Below are 23,752 nucleotides of genomic sequence, written 5' to 3'. Positions count from 1 at the left end.
CAAAACTTATGCAATACTACAGAAACTGTACAGCAAGAGAAAAGCAACCCTGAAAATCCTGACTTATACGCATTAAATAATGTGGAAAAGTAATGCAATATTGCACGACCTTCTTTTTATATTTGTTCTCTCTGTTTTCAAAATTAATGGGTTTTACAAACAAAATGTTAGGGAAATTTACATTTAACTATTTATTCCTAACTCCACCTTATACTACCAGTCCTAAACATTCAAAAAGTCAATGAGGTTACTCCAAGTCAAGTTACTTTTATCAAGTAATACATCTAAATCTGTATTTATTTCAACTTGGATTTCACTGCCATTCTGCATTCATGTTTTCCACATATTGTTCCTCTTCATTTATTTTTCTTGGTGGGCACAACTGATGAGGTTATTATACTTGCAAACATTTAAAAGAATAACAGTATTTTCTGGGAAGGTGAGGCTGTGAAGACATCATTAATTTAGGCTCAGTTTACACATACATATATGTACATAAATGCAAGATTGTATACAAATAGATAAAATCTCCTACAGTGACAAGTACATTAGTATTCCCCATACCATTTCTTTCTACTTCTATGTTGGAATGAACTATTTTGGCATAATCACCAGTATAATTACATTCATACCAGGAGTGTTCTACAACATTAAATATATGATTACAGAGTAGTTCAGATGAGTTTTTATTAAGAGGGGTCAAGAAAGAAAACTATGTGTTTACCTTACACATATTGTGAGTTTTCTTTATTTTTTTTTAATAGTACTAGTGCAACAAGAATGAAAAGTAGTTGTAAAATGGTTCCGTTCTGGCTAAGCAATATATATACTTAGTCTATATAAGAATACATGGCTATACAAAGCACACAGAGTACACAGTTCAAGATATTTTATTTCCTAACCTTGAAATCAAGCAGAAAGCATTGCCTGGACTCCCTTGAAAAGAAAAGGCTAATGGGGCTTTCGCTTGGGCCCTCCCTTCCATTCCCATCACCTTTGCTGTCTGTCTTTTTACAACAGTGGCAAGGGTAAGAGGCACAGCTTTGTTTCCCCTCCCTCTGAAAATCTAAAAGCCTACCTGACAGACAGACTAAAGAACAGAGATCTCCAGACAGAGCTGGAGAAACACATGAAAAGTGAGGAGAGAAGCAGGCAAAGACCTATTGCAGCTGAGTAAGTGAGTATATCAAGTCCACAGCCGCAGCGATGGGAGCTGTGCAGTGTCAACGGCAAAGCGACCTGGGTTAGCTGAAGGTGAATGTCCAAGCGCCTGCAGAAAGTGAATGAATATTGGAGACCTCAGAGAAACAGAAGCATCACATCTCATCTGCATTTTCAGAAATCAATCTCACCTGTCTCTGCATATACATCCGTGGTCCCTCAAGTATGCACTAGCATGGTCTGTTCCTGCTGCTCAAACATTATTGGATTTCTCCCCCAAAGCTCAGTAAAGGCACTAACAACTACTTCAGGTTTATGTTTGGTATTTCACTCATTTGTGCCACAGCCACAATTTAAACCTCTCATTAAAAATGGTTGAGTTAATAGTCAAAAGAGCATTGCCCAAACTACTGACAAAACAAATCACTTCAATCTTCACTCCAAAAGACATTTTAGGGATAGGTAAGGAAAAAAACCAACAGACCGGTAGTTTAAATGAAACTATTCTGCAACATGGTTACAATTTCCACTATTAGAGGTATTCAGTATAAACAAAATAAACCCACAGGAATTAGTACTACATGGTAAGATTACACTTCATATTTATAACTTTGATATATATACTGCATAAAGTATTATGCAGATTATATAAAGGAGCAGAGAGGATTAAAGAAATTATCATATTTTTGGCAGATTTTGGAAAGAAGGCTTGGTATCAACTGTATAAAGGCTTTATACCAACTTTGATGCTGTACATCAAAGATCAAAGTAAGCAGTTCATATCTATTAAAAACCAAGCAAGAAGATACATATTTCTGAAAGCAAAGAATCCTCTTAAGTGGGATGGGCTGACTGTTTATTTTTCTTATGATTCAGTAAAGCACAGCAAACCCACAGACTCCTCCAGTCTACAGCAGAGAAAGTTTGTATTCATGCTCCAACATCTGAAGTCACAGAAGGCTTGTACTTTTAAATCCAATTTATTCTGGCACTTTGCACTTTGTTGGATTTATTCCCACTCCAAGAGGATGCTGTGCCAGGTGCCGGCAATTAGTTATTATGGGTTAAAGAAAAAGGAGGCTTCCCACAGCATTTGAGCTGCTGGACTGATACACAACTGATTGGAAAACAATATAGGATGGGCAACTTATGTAAGCAACCACAGTTGGCAGCTCAGCGTTCTGGCTGCAACAAATGAATTTGAGGTCTCCCTGGAAACCATGATTTCATGCCGTCTGTGAAAAGCCCATGTTGTTATTTCTCTCTTTATCAAGCAACTTGAGATTCCACAGAATTTTCCCTCCTTGGACGGACCCAAGGAAAACAAAACAGCTAATCAATAGGATAAAATCTGACACTCGAATTGTACAGTTGAAATTAACCTAGCATACGAGAATAGGATTCTGCATAAGAAACGTTTGAACCTACTCCTACAGGAAATCCAAAAGTTCAAATTTTGAGTGTGTACATATTTATGTATCTATGTTACCAAACAGGGAAACAGAAAACAATTTAATACAAATGATTACCTGGAGCAATAGTTTGGGAGACTGTTTTGTCTGAGCTAAGGAATGTAGAGTTCAATTGGGCCAGTGACAATTGTTGGTAAACAGAAGGAAAACAGTCATTGGGGCACATAATGCAATAACTGGAAATTATATATAATAATTATATATAATTACATATAATTATATATAATTTAGCAATGAAACCATTATAGAAATTGGCTCAAGTCTGAGAGAAAGGTACAACAATCTCTAACAACGAATGTTGATAGAAAGAGGCATAAAGGCAACATAAAAACAGAACGAATCCAAGTAAGAACTTCTAATGCATTTTAAAGACTACATTAGGATCATGCCTAGTTGACAAGAGATACACAGAATTGCTCATCCATTACTGCTGTCGTCTCAAACTCCTCAGAAAAGCAAGCCAGCCGAGGATTCAGAAACAGTCAGTGCTACCAAGTTCAGCTAGGTCCTGATATGTCAAATACACATTTCTGCCAATAGCTCCTCACTCACTTCTTTCTTTTCCCCTAGCATTTATTTTTCTTTCCACCTTTTTATTTTTGTTCTCCACTTTTAAAAAAGGGAGGGTAGGGCTGGCTTAGCTAAGATATTATTTGCAATGTGATGACTGCAAGATTTGCTGTGAAAACAAGAGAGAAGCAGTAAGAAATATACAACAGGTGATCTAAAATAAGTTTGCTATGTAAAGGAATGAATAAGTCTATGGGCCCTGTTTGCCTCCTGCAAGTAAGGGCCAGTATCAGAAACAGAAGTTGTATTTTCTGTCTTCCTATCTTTTTCTTCTATTAATTTGTCTTGTTTATCCCTCAAACAGGTCTGGATTCCAGCATCAAGCACAACAGATCAAGCCCATTAGTGTTATTCGTTGTCTTTTTCCACAAACTATACTTAATGCTATTCTCAGTGTTAATTTAAGCACTGTCAAATGGTGGAGGGGATAAGAATGATGACACGAACCCCTGCTTTAGCTGAAGGTTTCAAAACTTTATTTGAAAGCTTAGTCCTTTCCAATTCTTTAACTGTCCTCCCTCTTTTTCCCTCATTTCCAGAAACATTCAATAAAAGGCAAAACAGATTCTTTTTTTTTTTTTTTTTTAATAGCAATCCGTAGCCATGGGAAAAGCTGGTCAAAGTCTCTGTTCAAGCTTCAAAACTTGATTTTATTGTTTTACGCTATAGAATGAATGGATGTTTATTCCATTTAACTTAGTACAACAGCCTTTAGACTACATATAAAGGTATCATGAAGTAGACTGGCCTTTTGATTATATGCTAGCATTTTGACAATGATATATAAACTCACCAACATCAAACACAGAAAAGTTATATGAGGTAAACAGAAAAAAAAGAATTTTAGGTTTTCCAATTCTATGTTTTTTAAACTATAGCTTTTTTTTACTTAGTCTTGTTTTTACTTTAAATATCGACAAGTCATTCAAAGGAGGCTGTGATTGCTGAAGGAATGGAAATAGTAGAAATTCTAGAGGAATTTAGGACCTGAACTAGTGAAAACTTTGAAGGAACTCCAGTTGTTTTCAGTGGAGCTAAATCAGACCCTTAATATTTTAAACAGTTTTTTGAGGGAAGAAAACAGAAATTTAGCACATTCATGCTCAAAGGGGAAAACATAAACATTTGCTGTTTCAAGTACATCCAAAGTCTGGTACTTTGAGAAACACTCGCAGTTCCAGATACGGTAAGATCCCAAGCAAAAATTAAAACCATGCAAAATTTACACACTTAGCTGCTTTTCACCTGCAAGACTAAAGATATTCCAGCAAGTATTCAAGCTTACTTTCTTTACAATGTGATGACTCTTACAGCCTGTTATATGAAGACAATTATTTTTATTACATTCATAAAGTATAAAACTCCTTCCTTGTCCCTACCATATGTTTTTCCTTCAGTCCACCAAGCAACTAAGGACACAGCAGCTACAGAGCTGAGTAACTAATGAATGGACAAATCACACCAAGAAGGTTTTGCAAAGGTGCAGGGTGGGGAGAAGGCCAGGGCTGTCCAGCACTACACAACCCATGTCTCTGGGTATTCCCTCCCCAGAAAATTGCTGTGTATTCCTCTGTTTTCAGCTTTGTTTCACATAGGTAAATAGCATTAAGAAAAAATATGAAGTAAGCCAGCAGCTTACGGCTGCCCACTGATGCCAGGTGCCCACCAAAGCCGCTCTATCACTCCCCCTCCTCAACTGGACAGGGGAGACAAAATAAAACGAAAGGCTTGTGGGTCAAGATGAGGACAGGGAGATCACTCACCAATTACTGTCACGGACAAAACAGACTCGACTTGGGGAAAAATTAGTTTAATTTATTACTAGTCAAATCAGAGTAGAGTAATGAGAAATAAAACCAAATCTTAAAACACCTTCCGCCCACCCCTCCCTTCTTCCCAGGCTTAACTTTACTCCTGATTTTCTCTACCTCCTCCCTGCCCAGTGGCGCAGGGGGACGGGGAATGGGGGTTGCGGTCAGTTCATCACACGCTGTCTCTGCTGCTCCTTCCTCCTCAGGGGGAGGACTCCTCACACTCTTCCCCTGCTCCAGCATGGGGTCCCTCCCACGGGAGACAGTCCTCCACTAACTTCTCCAACGTGAGTCCTTCCCACGGGCTACAGTTCTTCACGAACTGCTCCAGCGTGGGTCCCATCCACGGGGTGCAGTCCTTCAGGAACAGACTGCTCCAGCATGAGTCCCCCATGGGGTCACGAGTCCTGCCAGCAAACCTGCTCCAGTGTGGGCTCCTCTCTCCATGGGGCCATGGGTCCACAGGTCCTGCCAGGAGCCTGCTCCAGCACAGGCTTCCCACGGGGTCACAGCCTCCTTTGGGCATCCACCTGTTCCAGCATGGGATCCTCCATGGGCTGCAGGTGGATATCTGCTCCACCGTGGACCTCCATGGGCTGCAGGGGGACAGCCTGCCTCACCATGGTCTTCACCACGGGCTGCAGGGGAATCTCTGCTCCAGCACCTGGAGCACCTCCTCCCCCTCCTTCTTCCCTGACCTTGGTGTCTGCAGAGCTGTTTCTCTCACATCTTCTCACTCCTCTCTCTGGCTGCAATTGCTGCTGCACAGCAACTTTTTTCCCCTTCCTTAAACATGTTATCCCAGAGGCACTAAGGGGAAGCTTCCAGCAGCTTCTCACAGAAGCCACCCCTGTAGCTCCCCCGCTACCAAAACCTTGCCACGCAAACCCAGTACAACTTCACACATCCAAACATACTGGTCTATTTTGTCCCAGCCCTGAAGCAACAGTGCATATTGAGGTGATTATCTACTGAATAGTGACACCAAAAAACCCAACTTCTCTGAAGTAACCTACAAAGAATAAACGGATGGCAATGATTATTCAGGATGATCTCAGAAGCACTGCTGTTTGTAGGTATCCCTTAGTGTCTGCTAATGAACTGGTTTCTAATTAAAGAATGGCCTTTGCTGAAGCAATTTAGCTCCTTGCGGGGGCGGGGGGGGGGAGCAGGGTGCAGCATTGCTACAAGTCACTAAGAGAGAACTGAGAGGAAGGTCAGATGTCTGGGAAGAGTCTGTAGGACTCCTGGGGAGTGGGGAGCGAGGATGGGGAAGCTGCATGCAGTCCTGGTCAATATTGTTCTGGGGCTGTGGGAGTCTAAGCAGGAGACAGGAATAAAATCAGGGTCTCTTCCTCTCTCCCCCATCCCCAACCTCCCTACCTAAATGCAGAGAAAGCTGCGAGATCTCAGTGCATTATGCAACTACCTAGAGGGAAGGTGTAGAGAAGATGGAGGCAGACTCTCCCCACAGCTGTACAGCGGAAGGACAAGGGGAAATGGGCACACGTGGGAACAGAGGAAATGACAGCTCCATGTAAGGGAAACATTTTCTGCCAGGAAGATGGCCAGACACTAGAAGAGGTGGCAAAATCTCCATCTTTGCGGTTATTCAAACCTGGACTGAACAAGACCCTAGCCAGCCTACGCTAACTGGGTCTGCTTTGAGCAGAGGCTGGACCAGATGATCCCAGGAGGTCCCTTCCAACCTCCATGTTTCTGTATCTCTGCAGTTCCTTTCCAGTGCCCCTCCTTCTCACTCTTCAGAGTACAATTTCCAGGGCACTTGCCCTCGAGGTGCATGGCCCCCGTCCCTCAGGCACACCACCCTTCTCCAAGCCATTTGCTTTTCTGAGCTATTCTGTTGCAGGGCCCATGAAGGTAAGAGGAGAGTGTGATGAAGAGCAGACAGGAGGAAGAGGTGGGACAGGGTGAGGAAAGCAGGCCCAGACAGCCCTGCCCCCCTGCTGCCCCAGAGGGCAGAATGGGGCTTCAGGGGCGGCCACTGCCACCCCTCGTATCTTGACCTCTCCTCTTGGCAACAAGACCAGCAGACAGCTGAGTAACCAGGAGACAAAGTTTGGGTATTCAGAGTACACTCAGCAGCTACACGTGAGATGTCTACCAAACATCTTCCAGTTTGAAGTCAGCAATCACAAAATAGTATTTTTTTTTATTATGACACCTCAGAGGTGCTTAAGAAGGAATTCATCTTGTGGTCAGAGGCAACAGGAGCCTTAGTAGCAGACATCCATCAGCTCTTCAGCTTTCAACTTTCCAAGTGGCCTTTTATTGTCTGATTCTTCAACAAGTAGTGGTGGCTTTCCGCCTTTCATGAGTAACTCCAGCTCCTCTCTTTTGTTGTTTAGAGGTCAGTGTTTATATTAACATGTTAAAAATGTTCCCTACATGTCTTTGTACGCTTGAGTTTTCATATGTGACTTCGTAGTTGGATACATACCTCCGTATCTGTATCACAACTGCCTAGCTACCACATTCTTGGTTTATGATGAGCCATACCCTTGGTCATGCTGGGGAGTGATTCTCCCACTACTAACTTAACAGAACCGTAAGTACCATCTCATCTCTCCCTGTGAAAAAGCCCCTGAACTCTTTAATACTGCTATAACCATTTACTCCAATATCTTTGCTTTTTCTTTTCTCTCACTCCAGACAACCTGTGCTATTGGCCACTTGTTTAATCTTCAGACATTCACTAATCAGGACTTAATAGTACAATAGTACAACTCCAAATCTCCAGGATACCGTGAGGAGAACTACCCTCAAGTCTGAGAGGTGTTTGTTTTTACAGCAATTACAACCATCAGGGCCATGCAAGTTTGTTATCCACTTGGAAATCCTCAGAAATCTCAATGTTCAAAACTGCAGAAAATTATTCCTCAGCTGTTGCAGACAATTCCCTGCAAGCTGGCACTGCAAGGATGGAGTGGGGGTGGAAGGCAGCATCCTGTTCCATCTTGCCAGGTTACAGCACATGGGAAGAAGGCAAATTCTTTCCTCCCACTCTATGTCTATGAAGAAATCTTCAACATATGGGTCAAAGAGTCATCTAGGCCCCAGAGATGAGATTTGCTGCTACAGTCAGCAGTGATCCCAGTCATAAGCAGTCATCACCCACACACCTCTTAGGCTTCCACGAGGGAACCAGAAGAAATAAGGCACTTTTTTCTCTTCTTTTTTAAGCAATAACTAAATATTATTTAGCATAAAGAGCATGTTACTTCAGACTACTCTGACAGATTATATCTTTTACAATATTATAGCCCATACAGTAAACAGCTGAAGACTTTCCCATTGTGCCTCCTTCATGCCATTCCACTTGCAACTTTTCTGTTCAAGAGAACAGTGCAAACAGTTCTGCCCTTTTGTTTCTTTTTCACACTAAGGGGCCTAGAATTTGTTAATAATTCAGGAGTATCACATTTCTGAATCAGCCAACTTGACTTAAATTAGCAACAGGTGAATTAAATGGCCATTAGAGGTTAGAGCAGTTTAGGCAACATTTTTTCTTTCAAAAGCACAGAAGAACTTTTCCAAAGTAGTTCCTGTATCTCAAAACATACAAAATGTGTAACTTACTTTCTGTAGAGTCCATTAAGAAACGTCTACTGTCACCAACGTACGTTGCAAAAGAAAGAATAAAACAACATGGCACAGTTGCTAGGACCTATGATAAGTCACTTACACTGTATATTGATGGTATCAGACAGGCCTGAACAAAGTACAGGTCGTGCCTCCTTGCATACACAGGTGTATAACTTACCTTTCAGAGAAATCCCACAAATTAAAAGAGCAGATTTTATATTGTCATAAATTTTAATACATGGTTTTCAAAAAAAGTGAAAGGAATACAACATGTTATTATTTGTGCCAGAAATTTGACATTTCTGAAGATGCCAGATGCATTTTCAGACGTATTCCAGAGTTATTCAAGTTGAGATGGGCTTTTTTCTTAAATGTCAAACTTGTGCTCTTAGAAAAATGGGTAGATTTGGGGTTGGTTTGTTTGTTTGTTTGCTTGTTTTAAAAAGCTGAATTTATATACAAGAGAGAATTCTAATATATTCTGTGTTCCCAAGAACACAAAATCTTGAGCATCACTTACAGTGTTTCAGAGCAAACACTTACAGTGTTTCCAGGGTTTATTCTGGCACTTGAAGCTAAGGATTATACAGTTGGACAAAAGCACCATGCATGCAGTTTTACTGACTTCATATAAAGAAGGCTTGTGGAGATAAATTAATCTGTTAAATGTCAGTTCCAATTTGTATTTCTTACAGTAAATGAAAAGCCATGGTTTAAAAGCATTACTAGCACAGATTCTTCACACCATGGTGCTCCGCAGCCTCCCTTTTGGGAGTGATCCTTTTTAATTATATCCAATCCTTAACCTTCTGCAAGCATTCCTAAGAGTTTGACCATTTATCACCAGAACACTGAAGATACTGGAGGTAATAATAGCAGGTTTTTACATTTTTGCTTCAGTTAATTTTTAAATACTTGGTGCAAAGTACTTTACTTACAAAATGAGGTGCTGCTAGTGCCTGTCATGGTACAAACCACAACATCCAGATCATCAGAGTTCAGTGCCTGCATTTATGCTATGGAGCACCAACATAAAATCATTTGGTTTATACTTGCTCTCCATGATGCACAAGATCCATGTTCATTTCTATCCTGTTATTAGAAAATATCTATTAGCTTTTAAATTGTGGGATTCATAAAATGTCAAAAATATAGTAAGTCAGCAGCATGAACAACCATTAAACAAACACGGAACAAGATAAAGAAAAAAAAAGTTCTACTTATCCACCATATAGCAATAAATAATTTATGTTGGACAACATACACAAAAAGAGATCAAAATGGATCCAGATGAAGAGTTTCTAAACATACTCCCTTTTATATGACATGCCCTGTCTATGAAGTTTGCTTCATAGACAAAGTTTTAGTAGACTTAATTAACATGAATTAAAAAAGACAGGTTCAAAAATGCATTAAAGCTTTATTTCTATATTTCAGTCCTCTGCTAAGGTAAGAACATAGTACGACTAAGAGGTGTTGAAACCTCTGTACCAGAAGGCAACCTCCTGGTGGTGAAGGGTAGTCTGGAGTCAGGCACAGCCTTTGCTGGGCAAGGGCAAGTCTTGTCCGTCGGTGCTACAGAGCATGACTGAGTGAGTGTCAGAGAGACACTTCTTCAGTTCTGCTCAGAGACATCTTGAATAGGAAAATCCTAAAGAAGCTATTGAGTGTGCTATTGCTCAAAGCAGTAAGAACAATGCATTTGCGTGCTTTAATTTTGCAGCTTTGTTTCTAATACAGCAACAGACACACGATGTTTGCCATTATCACTGACTGAATAAAACAGACTTTTCACATAGCTTTCCTCTTCATCTAGTAAGAAGCATAATCTCTACCATAGCTGACATACACATCTCACTCTGGTCCAGTGTAAACAACGAATGCTTCCTGAGTGATGCGGCTTGCTTCTGGAGACCTAACACCCAAAACCAATCAGAGATCTCTAGTGTTGGTGAACGTCAGTTATGCCGCAAGGATCACTTTAGAAACTGAAAATGCGATACCTATATTTATGGCTCTCTGCAGTGCTGGCAAAAAAGGGCTTGAAACACACAATACCACCCACAGTTATATCATAACTCATACTTATCCTCTCCCATTCCACCTCTATCCAGAAGTTCACCATTTAAACATTTACCAGAAATGTAAGGTAAATGGTTCAAACTGCTTCAGGTTGAGGAAAGAACTAAACCTCGGTCTTCTTTTCTGACTAATGCTCTAACCACTTGACATAAAGAGTAAAAAAATACTGCTTTTCACGGAGCTTGTTCCAAAAACATGTCTTAAAAATTCCTGCTGGATCAGGATCCACAGGTGAGAGAGAGGAATTTCTACTCTGTAAATCTTCCTAGGAATCAGGGTTGTGCTAGGTACCTACTGTGCCACACAGTTCTAGGCATGCCTAGCATCAGACATATAGGATGTGTGTAGGAATTTTTATTGACAGAAACACAAGCATAATGACTTCAGTTACCCCTGGGGTTGAGTACAAGCAAGAGTCTCTACAGCATTTAAATGTCGGACCTAAGCATCTAAAGTAGAAGTTACATACCAAAGTCCTTAGGCCTTTGAGGAATGACATAACCAAGACTCATTTCTGTACCTGAGGGCAACCCTTTCTAAGTAAGCCAGAACGTACTAGTAATGTAGAATGCAGATGCTCTGCAGTAGATTCTGTGCTTCGAAACAGAGATGCAAAATTTAACTTGGGTGCTGTTTGCTGAAGCTGCATTCCCAGAAATCCTGATTTCAGTGGTCTCGCCTTCTCAGATTCATTCTTCCAATTTTTCTATGTTCCCATGTATCCCATGGAAACCTGAAAATCAAGTTTCTTTACTGTGACTTGGCAAATATCACTCATTTAACTTTAGCTGCATCACTATGCTTCTCACTGTCTGCCCACAAGTAAGACCAGTTTTTAGAAATCTGTAACCACTCACCCAAAGCACTTCACTGGTTTCAGTTCTATACAGATTTTGATGGTCCATTAATTAATGGTTCATTCATTAGCACAAGTCAACAGTAATATTACCTGACCTGCATCAAAGCATATAGAAAATTTTGTACAGAATTTAATACTAAGGGAGAGATGGACAAATTCCTTTTCAGTAAAGTTCAATGTATTTTTATATAGTAAAGTATATTATAGTCTACATTCTACATTGAAGTATAAAAAATATGTAAACTATAAAATAAAAATGTAAAATAAATATAGCATTTACCTGCAAGTTGTAAAACTAGCACCTGTGGTTTAGACAAAACCAATCATTGTACAGACACAGTGTCACTCCTTCCACTTAAAATGACTGGGTGGACTGCTGTTTCCACTCAAAAAAAAAGCCCAAAATAAATTAATAGTGATCTCAATGGATCATAAAATCTGCACCTGGACTGTAATTTGTTGCATTCAGGCCTAAATAAACACAGCATTGTCTGTAGGACTGGGCCTCCAAAGGAAACAAGTCAGGAAGTCATCAAAATAAATAAGCGTACACTTTGTATAACTTGAAACTTTAAATAACAGCTATTCTATCTCATTACAGAATGATATGCCATGCTCTAACCTCCACCTAACACTGCTTTTTATGTGAAAGAAACAACCACAATTCAAGAAGTACTCTTTGAAATTCTATTCCCCCAATTTTGATACTATATTTACAAAATACAAAACTACTGAAATACTGAATACTATGAGAATACTAACCTAATACATTCAGGCACATTTTATAGAAGCCACATTTGCCAGTTCAACAATGGTGGTATTTGCTGGTACTTTAAGACCACAACAGTTATGTAAGTGGTCTGTGAATTCTAGACACTCCACACAATAAGCTAATTAATTTCATATATTTATTTACCACTTCAGAATGACTTCGTATAAAAATGTCATCTCCTTTAAAAAAAAGTCTCATCAGAGGAATCTCTGTATAGTATCAACATCCAAAGATGGTGGGTATAATATCATATATTGTTCTCTTACTTAAACTACAAAAAATTGATCCACTGTTTGACTAAAATGGATTTTCTTCTTCTAAGCCTTATTCCAAGATGTGTGATTATATTCTCTGTTCTTATATGAGCTGTATAATTCATCAGAATTCACAATCAATTTGCAAGTAACAGAATTTAGCTATAATTTAGCCATAACTAGCAACTACATCATAATCCATAAGCACTGCTTTATATTTTAGATCCTTAAAATCAAATGCTGTCATGTATGTTTTGGAATGAACTTGTTAAAGATGAGCTCTATATCTAGACACATGGTTATTGGTTCTCAGATAGTATTAAAGGTGAAAAAAACACATACACAAACACAGAAAGTCAATTGCTTTTCAGCCATATTATAAAATATGGTTCCATGACAATGAAAACAGATTTAAAATATCAACCAGTGAAAATGTATAAGCAAATGAGACTAGAAAATAACCACTTCAGGAAAAAGTCAGCAAAATATCTATGTCACAAAAGATAACAGGATTATTTCATAATAATTATCATAATAATTATGAATATTTTCCATGGTATCAAAATATTCTCTACATCCTGGCCTCTTCATTTTCAGGAGAGAAAGGCTGCCTCCTGTTTATTCAAACAAGAAAATAGGTTAATGATTTAAAGGGATTATTATTTACTTCAGGTGTCAATCATCCATGCTTGAGTTCTATTTTGGTGTTAGTGCAGTGGAGTTTTCAGGATGAAATCACCATATAACAGAATTTTCGTATCACGTCGGTTTCTGAGCAAGATTTCATTGCCTGCAGTTGCCTAACTTTCCAAAGGCATCCTATAAATAATTCTGCAGGAGCAGAAGACATATATTATCCCACCTCTATTTAAAAATCAGGTAGAGTGAACCAGGAAACGAATCCAAAACTGCATGGGGTCAAATGTTGAGGAGCAGAGAGAATCAGGTCTTCTGCAAAGCACTGAAACTTTTGCAAAGGAAGTGCTCTGCATTGGACAGCTCCAGGATGGTTTTGTTCAATGCCTTTTTCTTGCTACTGTCAGATACCATCAAACCATGAACTACTGATTACCTATAGTGAGTACTTAGCATAAGTAGGTATACTTATGCATACACAAAGAAGAAATTCTCCTTTGCTAGAAACACCTCTTCTGAGGGCAGATACCTTATTTAAATCCAGATTGGAAAAGAAAATGAGAGATAAAATAAATGGAATGCCTTTACTCTTTAGGAAATAAAAATTAAGCTTTTTTCTTGGTACTGCTTGGCTTCCTCGAAGACAACTACGTGCTTCTGAAAATTAGGTGCAGCTGTCCTCTCTTTTGAGCTCCTTTTAATGAAATCCTCTGCATCCTGGCTTCCCTCCTCTTTTTGGCAAAAGTTGCCAATGTTCGTTTCAGCTGAGTCATGAGCACGCCATGAGCCTGTGAGCCTCTTTGCACAGCAAATGGACTTAATCACAGGGGCATACAATTACATTCCTTTCTCCTCATTGCAAATTCATCAGGGAATAACAAACATAAAACTCCATTGTCTAGGACCTTAAGAAAAAATCGCTGTTATTCCTATTCAGCAAATCTTCCTCCCCTTCCCCACCCCTCATTCTCTTCCATGGTAGTAAAAAACCAAAAAACTCCTTTATCACTTTATCTTCTATTATACTGCAAGAGTATATTTTTCATAGTTTAATGTATTGTCAGCATTTAGATACATTTTATCATCAGTGATTTCTCATTATTTGTGCAATTCTACATAGGACCTGAAGGATTCTCAATTTTACTTTTCAAGGATAGGAAGAATCTGCTCCAGGTCTCTTAATTGCTGTTATTTCCCTGTTGTTCTTTTTCTCCCAACTTCCAGCCAGAGCTATTAAAAAAGCCGTTTAATTGATTTCGTTGGTTTGCTTAGGGTTGCCATTTGATCCTTGCTTTCTCTGCAGATGACAGTTTCTGAAGGATCAAGAGGACTTCTTTTCAGTAGGTGAGAGTTTCAGTTTCCTTTCAGTAAGATAACTAGGGGCTTTGTCTCTGAAAATTCCCCTCAACATACTAACACCTTTTATTTTTGCATTTCCACCTAAAGTCTCCTTTGTTTTAAGTTGCTATGAAGTAAAGGACTCCACTCTTTACATAGCTCCAATGTTCTTGGCTGTACTTTTCCACATTGTTCTATCATCTCATGAGTTAACAGTGAACTTCATGGTACATCTCAAAAGTTCTCTCACTTTCGCCTGCCCCGTTCTGCTCCCTCCTAATGGAAACCTTTTATACAAAATGCAGTAACTAGGCAAATACCATCCCACTTGGGAAAGGAGGGCATGCAGTTCCCTACCAAGACACTGACATTCAGTTCAGCTTATATTCTGCCAGGAGTGATCTACTTCATCTTTCAGTTCTGTGATATCAAGGCCAAGATTTTAAGAGCTGGAGACTCCCGTGTCCACCTCCCATAAGCAATCAATCCTCCAATTAAATGGAAGTTCAGCATTATATAACTTTCCCCTGGGTTTCTGACTTGGGCATAAAGTCTGATCTCCGAGAGCCGCTTCCCACAGAGTGATTTTTTGTTTTGAAACATTTCCCACAGCTGAGAAAGGAATGAATTCATGACCCTAACAGTCCAGCAATGGTCCATTCCCACGTCTTCCATCTTCAAGTCATATTCTGCATAATTCACGCACTCTTTAAGTTATTGCACAGATGCACCTGCCTCCTCTTCTCCACATAGGACACTGCAGCTATGCTTACAGTGTTTATTTTCTCCTCTGCCTTTTTATTTAATTGGGAGTATTATTCTATCTTCTCCACTTGCAATGAGGAAAGGGGAAATAGTAGGAAACCAGGGTCAGATCCCAAGTGCAAGTAAGTAGGAACACGCTGATCTGGTCAAAGAGAGCTGCAATTAAAGGAGGAGACATTTATTTAAACAGCCTTGCTTAGATCTCCGTCTAATGGAGTCTGTCTGGGCCAGAGTTCCAAGAGAGCCACCCAGAAGATCCCAGGTGGTTAAAAGACTAAGAAAAACAAATTATTACATTTGGGGACACTGAAGACAGTAGGTACTCTTCTAATTGCACCTATAATTTGAATCTTTTAAGTGTCTGATATCAGGAAAAGAATTAAAGTACCACTTTATATATCTTCCCTCAAATGTACACATTACACTGATAGTCTAAGCAGCTCATCATGGGACTGCGTGGTCCCTCCCTGGCAGCTCCCCTGCTAGTTTGGCAAAAGTTCACACAATTTTGCACACTTTAGTAGAGCAAGGGTTATACCACAAGATTTTAAACTGAGCTCAATAATCTGGTATTTTAATAAATTGTACTGTTGATACAACTATGTAATGTTGTCTTGATCTCTTCACATAAGGTACTGCAAGCTGTTGTGGAATTAGGGAACTCATAAGGGGGTGAGAATTGGAACTACCTACTGAGACCAAAAGAAGCACAAGGTACTCTTGACAACAAAGACTTCCCAAGTGTCTGTTAAAGGCTGAGCCTGGATGTAATCCTGTTGTTATACCAACTGCAGCACTCTTCTCTTATGTGTCTTCAAATCACCTTTATTGGGCTCAGTTTTATATGCTGCAACAGTTTTGACTAAAAAGAAAACTTTTGGAAATCATTAACTCTACTTAATGAAGAAAGTACAGATTGTTATAAAATATTTTGGAAAATACAAGCTAGCATGCTTTAAAAATTGTTGGCTTAATCTCAGACTAGAGCTTAGGGGGGTTTTTTCCACTTTCTGTTGATGTAGGATATAAATGAGTTCAGGCAAGTTAGAACATGTTTTATCATCACCATGGCTCTGAAGATTTACACAAAAGAAAGGGGAAAAGAATTGACAGCTTGAATAATGCAAATCAATATTGTACATTTGATAAATTGGACTAAATACAAAAAAACACAGAGCTTTGGGTAGAGTAAATGGTCTTTAAAATATACAAAAACATTCTGAGCTAACCAAATATCAGTGTTAATGTACACTCCAACCACAGAAGTTGGGACACTCTTCTTTCCAACAACTCAATTTCTCCCTTTTAAAGACAGCTTGGATAAAGACGCTTTTCTAGCATGTTCCACAGATAAAATCTTTTAAAAAAATCTTACAAGTTTTGTCACATCAGCAAATATACAGCATGCTACAGCTGCTTCAGCCGTGGATATGCCACGTCCAGACAGACACATTTAGAGCCCTCCCAGACAATCTTAACTTCCCAATTAAAACATATAAAAACCCAATGATCACTTCTTTGTTCAAGGTCTTTTACACCCACATACAAGCCTGCACACTTGTAAGCAAGTAGTCCACTTCTACCAGCAGATTTTACCTATGCCAAAGAAGGTGGGGGTGGCAGAGCTAAATCCCAAACCGTTGATTAGCACCTCCTATTTACACAGTACTTCTGCCACCACCTCTAAGGACAGAGATGAGCGTACATGAGGCAGCAGCAGTACCTGCCATACCCCTCTGTCATACATCTCTCTCACGTCATGCAGGCCTGCAAGAGAAGCAAACCTTGCTCTTCAAGGTCACTGAAGTGCTGTATTCACCTCTGCTTAGTCCCCTTATCTCTCTTCATACCTCCCTTTATCACCTTCCCAGCAGCCAGAACAAGTGACACTGAGACCACAGCCCTTTGGCCAAAGTCTGGGAGGGGGAGGAGAGCTGGCAGGGGCCAATGAAGAGGGAAAGGAAGACTGTTAGCTTGAGAAAAAATGGATGACTGCAGAGGTGATAAGAGGCACCCACAACATGGGACAGTGGAGAAGACAATGAGGAGAGCTGGTCTGGATGAAAACTGTGAGGGAATAAGAGAGACCCTGCTGCCACAAAGCTCCCCCAAACCCTCCCTGCCCTAAAAATGCTGTGAGCCCTCCTCGTACCTCTGTCCCTTGTCAGTTCCCAGAAGACCCCTGCCCCTAGTCCCACAGCCAAAGGCAGGTGGCCCTTACAGCCACTTCTCAACCCTTCCTGCCCCAGAAGGGCTGCGATTGATCCCAGCCCCTCCTCGTCTTCCCCTGAGATCTCCAGAACCCGCTCATTTTGCCACATCAGTATTTATTTCTGCCTACACTGCTAAGAAGCCTCCAGCCTCTCTTTGTTACTAGTTCAGTGTCTCTCCTCTCAAACCAGAGCTTCAGAGCAAGCTACTGGAACTAATCATGGGAGAGAGAAAAACCTTGGAATATAAAAGTCTGAATTATGAAGAGGCCTTAAAGTACTAATATACAAGGTGGAAATTTAAATTTTCTATGTGCTAATGCAGTACTCTTAACAGGCTTACTTTGAACTGCCAGAGAATTCAAGGAAAAATGTAAATCTCTCACTGGCATGAATGATAGTTTTATTTTTCACTACATCAAGTTCAAACAAACTTCCCTGCAATTTTTGCATGTTCTTAGTTACAGAGAATGTGTCTCATTCCACTGCCTGTGTGTTTTACTTAGAGCAGCTATTAACTTCTCACTGTTTAAATCCTGTTTTATTACAGCATAAAACACACCGATAAAAAGATCAATTACTCAATCCAACATTGAAACGATATAAATCACACAAAATTCCAAAAGGTTGACATGTATTTACTTTGTATTCTTATTTCCATTCATAATATTATTCAGCATGATCAACACTGCTCATCTCCCTGGTTTCTATCTGCTGTTAATCACGAATAGTGTGCCTGACATCTACCCTAGAAGGCGAAATCAATCAGCGCTGCTTTAAAACAATGTCTGTGCAGATTAATGGTAACTTAGAAAACTTTCTTTTGTAAGTCTCACAGTACCCCAGAACCATAGAAACTAGAGAGAGGAAAAAAGCCTCTCAAGCCATTTTGTCTATGCCCCCACAGGCCTAAGTTTTCTTCTACCATATATTGCCTTTTTCCACAGCCAGTCCAGTTCTAAATGAAGCAACACAGAAGCCTTGCAGGGCTCACCCTATTTTCATGGGCAAAAGCAAGGAAAAAATGCCAAGCCTTCTTTTTTTTTTTTTTTTTTTTTTAATTTAACAAAGCAGTATGTATTGCCATGGTGTAGCAACCTCCTTAACAATTTTCTGCTTACCCCTAAATTTTACTCCAGACTAGTAGAGTTGGCTACTTACAAGCAGACCCTGGCTGATGGAGCCATCTCCAATGCAACGATCTGTGCATGGTCACCGCTCGTGCTCAAGGAGGTGCACTGGATTCTCCAGGCAGAGGATGCACAGGGAGCATCAAACCCTACGCCCCTACACGCTCCAGCACAGGCAAGCCAAGGATGTGCTGCAGGACAGGGTGCTGAACCACACACATCTCTATTGCAAAAAAACTCTTCTAGAGACCTTGCTGTTTTGTGTAATTGGGGGAGACAAACTCTCTGGCAAACTCCTTGTGACTGTCACTCTGGGACAGATGGCGCAGTTCACCTTCCACTCTGTGTAGGCTCATCCTTCCTAAAGCCCACATCTTCGGATACTTCAGACACCCACTACTGTGCTAATGGGCAGATTTCACATGGTTTCAACACAAAATTTGGATCAGTGAAGCTTTGAAACGTGTCAGGGCCCTCATGGCACTAACAGGCCTTCACTAGCCCCTTCCCACAGCCCAGGAGCCCATTTCAGCCCCCGAGGCCATCAGCCCCTGCCCCAGCGATGCTGCAGCAGGGCCGGTCTCCAGCTCCCCACAGCCCTGCCCTGCTCGGCCATGGGCCCTGCCGAGCCGGGCCCACCTACAGGCCCACGTCCCAGCCTGGCCTCAGCCCGTCCCCGTCCCCAGCAAGGTGCCCAATGCGTGGGGCTGGGGCTGCCCTGGTGTGCCCCAGCCACCCTGCTCGTGGCTGGAGCGGTGGGACGGGCCCTGGCAGCCAGGCCCTGCCCTGCCACCCCTCCACGGGGAGTCCCCGCTGCTGTGCCCTGACAAAATGCGTCCTTTCAGATGATTCAGAGAAGCTCTGACAGAGTACAGGGCAACAAACTGACATCAGAAAAACTAAATGCAAGACAACGCATTTCATAAGGCCCATTTTGGTCTCTTCAAGCACTCTAGACTGCTGCGCCGCCGCAGGCGTGATGGGAAGCAAGGGAAGCAGCTGAGGAGGAAGCAGCCGAAGATGCCGCATGAACAACGCGTCTTCAGGAGGGTTACTGGGCTCAGCTCTGGTCATGCCAGCTCAAAGAAGAGAAAAAAGGCAGATACAAAGACATCTTAATAATACAGATGACTAAGAGCATTAAAAAGGCCTGTCTTATAAAGAGACACTGGAAAGATTGAATCAGCTTTATTCAATGCCTCTCTAAAGTAGTAAGGGCAGAACACAGGGACATGAAATAATAACAAATAACCTAGAAAGAGAGGTTAGGCCTTGTCTGTTCCCATTCTTATAAAACAGGGATGTTCAAAAAACTTATGTGATCCTTTTTTGGACTGTGAAACTAATTTCACAAGCAGTCGCTGGAAGCAAAGAATGTGGTAGAATTTTTAAAATAATTAATATGTAAATTGATAATAACAACACAAAGAATAACACAACAAAAGAATAAAAATTGAGCAAAGCAGCAAAAACCTCTAGATAACGGAGGTAAGGGAAGAAAAACACCAAGTCTCATTCCAGCCAGCTATTTCTGTAATTAGTTGGGTTAATAATTGGACTGGGCAACAAACTTGTTTAATGCAGTAGGACAAACTATGCTTCTTGAAGTATGTTTAAGAACTGAATTATAATCCAAGTAATTTCAAAGATTATGATCATAGCAAGACAGAGATAAATTAAACCAAAGTAGTTTTGCCTCATGGACTGCCTGAGACACACCTGTATTACTGAGGACCTGAAGGGACCAATGTAATACAGTTTACAGAACCATACTTTGAAACTAAGCTCAAATCTCCTAACATTTACTAATAAGCCAATTTACTGGTTGTGATGGTGCCAAACCAAGATGTGATGTTCTTCAGCAGATCATTCACCACTGCTCTTAGACTTCAACTGTAAATGCAGTTTGAGCAGAAGGAAGAAGAATCACAAAATCTAGTATAAAAGTTAGGCATGTGAGTGAAATACTATAAATGGATTACCGAGCTGTGTTTACCTTACAAAGCTGCTTCTTTGATATGCATGATCGTCACCAAGAGTGTGAGTTCACAGGCTGGCCTCCTGGTAGCCTTTGCCACCCCTGGAGCCTGTAAGGGACCTGGAGAGGTCATGCAGCGTCTCCCACAGCAGGAAGGCATGGTCACCCTTGCCTTAAGCATTTCTGGTAAATGTTCATTAGATCTGATCTTAAAAAGCTCCAGTGAAGGAGATTCCACATCCTACCTGGACAATCCCATGCTCAATTACCTGTACAATTAGACAGGACTTTCCCTACCATTTAACCTAATCTCTCCTGCTGCAGTTCAGCATGCTGGTTCTTGTTACCTCTCCACTGGATGTGGAGAACAGTTTGTTTCCCGCCACTCTGCAGCAACCAATTACATAGTTGAAGATTGTTATCACATCTCTCATCAGTCTTTGCTTCCCTAGACTATAACATTCCAGTTCTTTCACTATTTTCTCATAGGTTATGTTTTCTAGATCTCTGATCACCTTTGCTACTCATCTCCTGCCTAACTGGTAAGACTCTGCTGGAACTGTGGTGTCCAAAATCCCAGACAGTACTGATACCAGACACAGACCCCAAGTCACAACTACCAGGAGATGCCATCACACATCTGCAACACTCCTGTTATGCATCCCAGAATGACGTCTGTCTTGATTTTGCACATCTTTAATACACTGCATCCTATCAAAGTCTTCATGCTGAAAATTAAATTTCCTAAGGAAAATACTTAGCACAGTTCTTCAAATAAATAGTTAGTGCCCGCTCTTTAGTTCAGTATTATGTATTTGAATAAATATTTGAGAGATACATAGTAAGCACCCCCACAATCAATAAGGCTTGGGGAGAACTTCCAAGTAAGTTTACTAAGTCTAATAAACTCACAGGGCTTTCTCAGGTGCCTGAAAGCTGGAAGACTTTCAGAATCAACCAGTGGACTGGTTTTCCAGCCTGTGAAATCCTTGAATCAGAGACCAGATCCTTTCAGCACAGTAGGTACCATGTACATCTAAGCATTACACAACTGAATAGTAGCAATCAGAAGCGGTCCACAGAGATTTTTCTTTCCAGGTACAGAAACAAGTATAATTGCAGTTGTTACAAACCCTTCTGCTTTACTTACTATAGTAAAGTCTGAACTCCCATGCCACAAACTATCAAAGAAGTTAATACACAAAGTCAGTAACTCGTTTCACCCGTGGTGTGAGAATAAAGCAGATTTCTGTATGGCACAGAAGGATATAGCCTGATATAAATGATTTCATTGCGTGCCAATAAACTAAGCGAGGATTTCAAGCTAGTACAATCTGCCTGCACGCACTGCAATCACGTTGCAAAAAAACCCCATCAGTGACACAGTCCGCTTTCAGCTCCCTGTTAAAAAGGAGGCACAAATTTCCTTATCTCAGACCCACGGCCTTCTGGCGCCCACCGTCCCCACGCCCGGGCTCCCGCGGGGGGAGACCGGCTGCGGGGCGGGTGCCGAGGCCGCCCCGATGGCTGCACCTGCCTGTTCCCCCCCCCCGCCCCCGGCTGCCCCTCCAGCCGCACCCCCCCGAGCGAGGGGAGCCCCGCTGGGGTGAAACACCCTCGGGGAGCTCCCCTCTCCCCCCGCTCCCCCCGGCGAGCCCCCGCTGACCTGCAGGCAGCTGCACACCCTCCCTCCGCCAGCCGCGGTGCCCCACCTGCCGCAGGGCTCTGCTCGCTGCGGCGCGCCTCTGCCCCACGCCAGCTCGGCGGCGGCGGCCCCGGCCCCGCGCCGCCAGCGGGAGCCCGCCCTGACGGCAGCACCGCCCCCCGCCCGCCTCCCCGCGGCGGCGGCGGCGGCGGGTGTCTGCCCCCCGCCCGGCCCCGCGTCCTGGCACGGCTCTGGGCTGGACGCTGAGCAAGCGCAAGACCCGAGCCGAGCCCGCCGCTTCGCTGCTCCCCTCCTGCACCTTCTGTGCACCCCTGCCCCCCGCAATGCGCGCCCCTCGCCGTCCCACCCGGTCCCCGGTAAGGGGTCGGACAGGCTTTCCCCGGTCTGGAAGAGCATCCCGACCCCGGGCTGCATCTGGGATTAGCAAGTTGTTTGATACAAGAGGGGCAGACAAGGAGTTTGAAGTAACTTGGTGATGATGCACCTTTCATTTCAGAAGTACTTGGTTTGGGGAGGTTACTGCAAGATTAGATACTATTTGGCCACACACCTCAGCACTCCTGGTGCACATGGGGTTTCACACCTTCTGAAGTGAAGCTGTCCCACAAACCTCCAGTAATCACCACGCGACCCTTTCGTCTGCATCCACGGTAGCACCACCCATACCAGAGCTCAGGTGCAGAAGCCTTTTTTCTGTCCATGCAATATATTGGCACTTGTTACCCAAATGCCCCCCTCCGCCTCACCCCTTTGGACAACACACGCAGCAAGGTGGTGTGACGTAGGAATAGACCTAATCCTGCAGCTGCAAAGGCAATGCCAGGATGGACACCTTGAATAAATTCCTGCCCGTCTTCCGGCACTTCTTTTTCCAGGTGAAGGGACAGGATGACTTTTGCGAGCCCTGGCTTCAGTGACTGCTGTGTCCAGGAGACAGGCTGGTGGGAACACTTTGCCTTTGGGAATTGGATGACCAGCCAGTGAGCGCATGACTTTCATATGTGGAGAGGTGTTACCTAAGCTAGGAGCTGGTGTCCTTCAGTACCTTTACACAAACTTCAAGAACCCTCACACTTGAGAGAGCTGTGGCAAGCCTGGCACAGGCCAAGCACTATTTAAGACCTCTGGGGCCATTCCCTAATTGTTCTTTATTCACAGGTTGTACCTAGGTGATGTTCCTCATGTCTCCCCCTACATGTCCCTGAAGGTCCTGGAGGAACCTCAGAGCTGTGCCACGTGGCCCTGTCCTCCTGTGAAGGAATGCATATGGAGAAAAACATTAATTAAATAACATGGAAGTGGCAGCTTTCATCAGACTGGATGCCTGGCTAACATGAGTCCGAGGCTGGCAGGTAGGAAGGGGAATGCAGCTTCACTAGTTCTCTGTGAATAACAGACGTGTTCTCCCAAACATAACAGACACCTACGTTAGAAAGCGGTAT

At 42.1% G+C, this 23,752-nt stretch overlaps 1 protein-coding gene across 1 annotated transcript in view; it reads right to left on the bottom strand.

Annotated features, from left to right (window-relative positions):
• Window positions 1-22,376, bottom strand: part of COL21A1 (collagen type XXI alpha 1 chain) — a 116,265-nt gene extending 93,889 nt beyond the window's left edge. Inside the window, exon 1 of the mRNA XM_050893487.1 lies at window positions 22,311-22,376. The gene's annotated coding sequence lies outside the window, so the exon portion shown is untranslated. The remainder of the gene's footprint in view (window positions 1-22,310) is intronic.
• Window positions 22,377-23,752: the final 1,376 nt, after the last annotated feature.

The sequence above is a fragment of the Gymnogyps californianus genome, chromosome 3, assembly GCF_018139145.2.
Source record: "Gymnogyps californianus isolate 813 chromosome 3, ASM1813914v2, whole genome shotgun sequence".
In the NCBI taxonomy this organism is placed as follows: domain Eukaryota; kingdom Metazoa; phylum Chordata; class Aves; order Accipitriformes; family Cathartidae; genus Gymnogyps; species Gymnogyps californianus.
The sequence above is the reverse complement of the archived record's forward strand: the minus strand, read 5'-3'. Positions and strand labels throughout refer to the sequence as shown.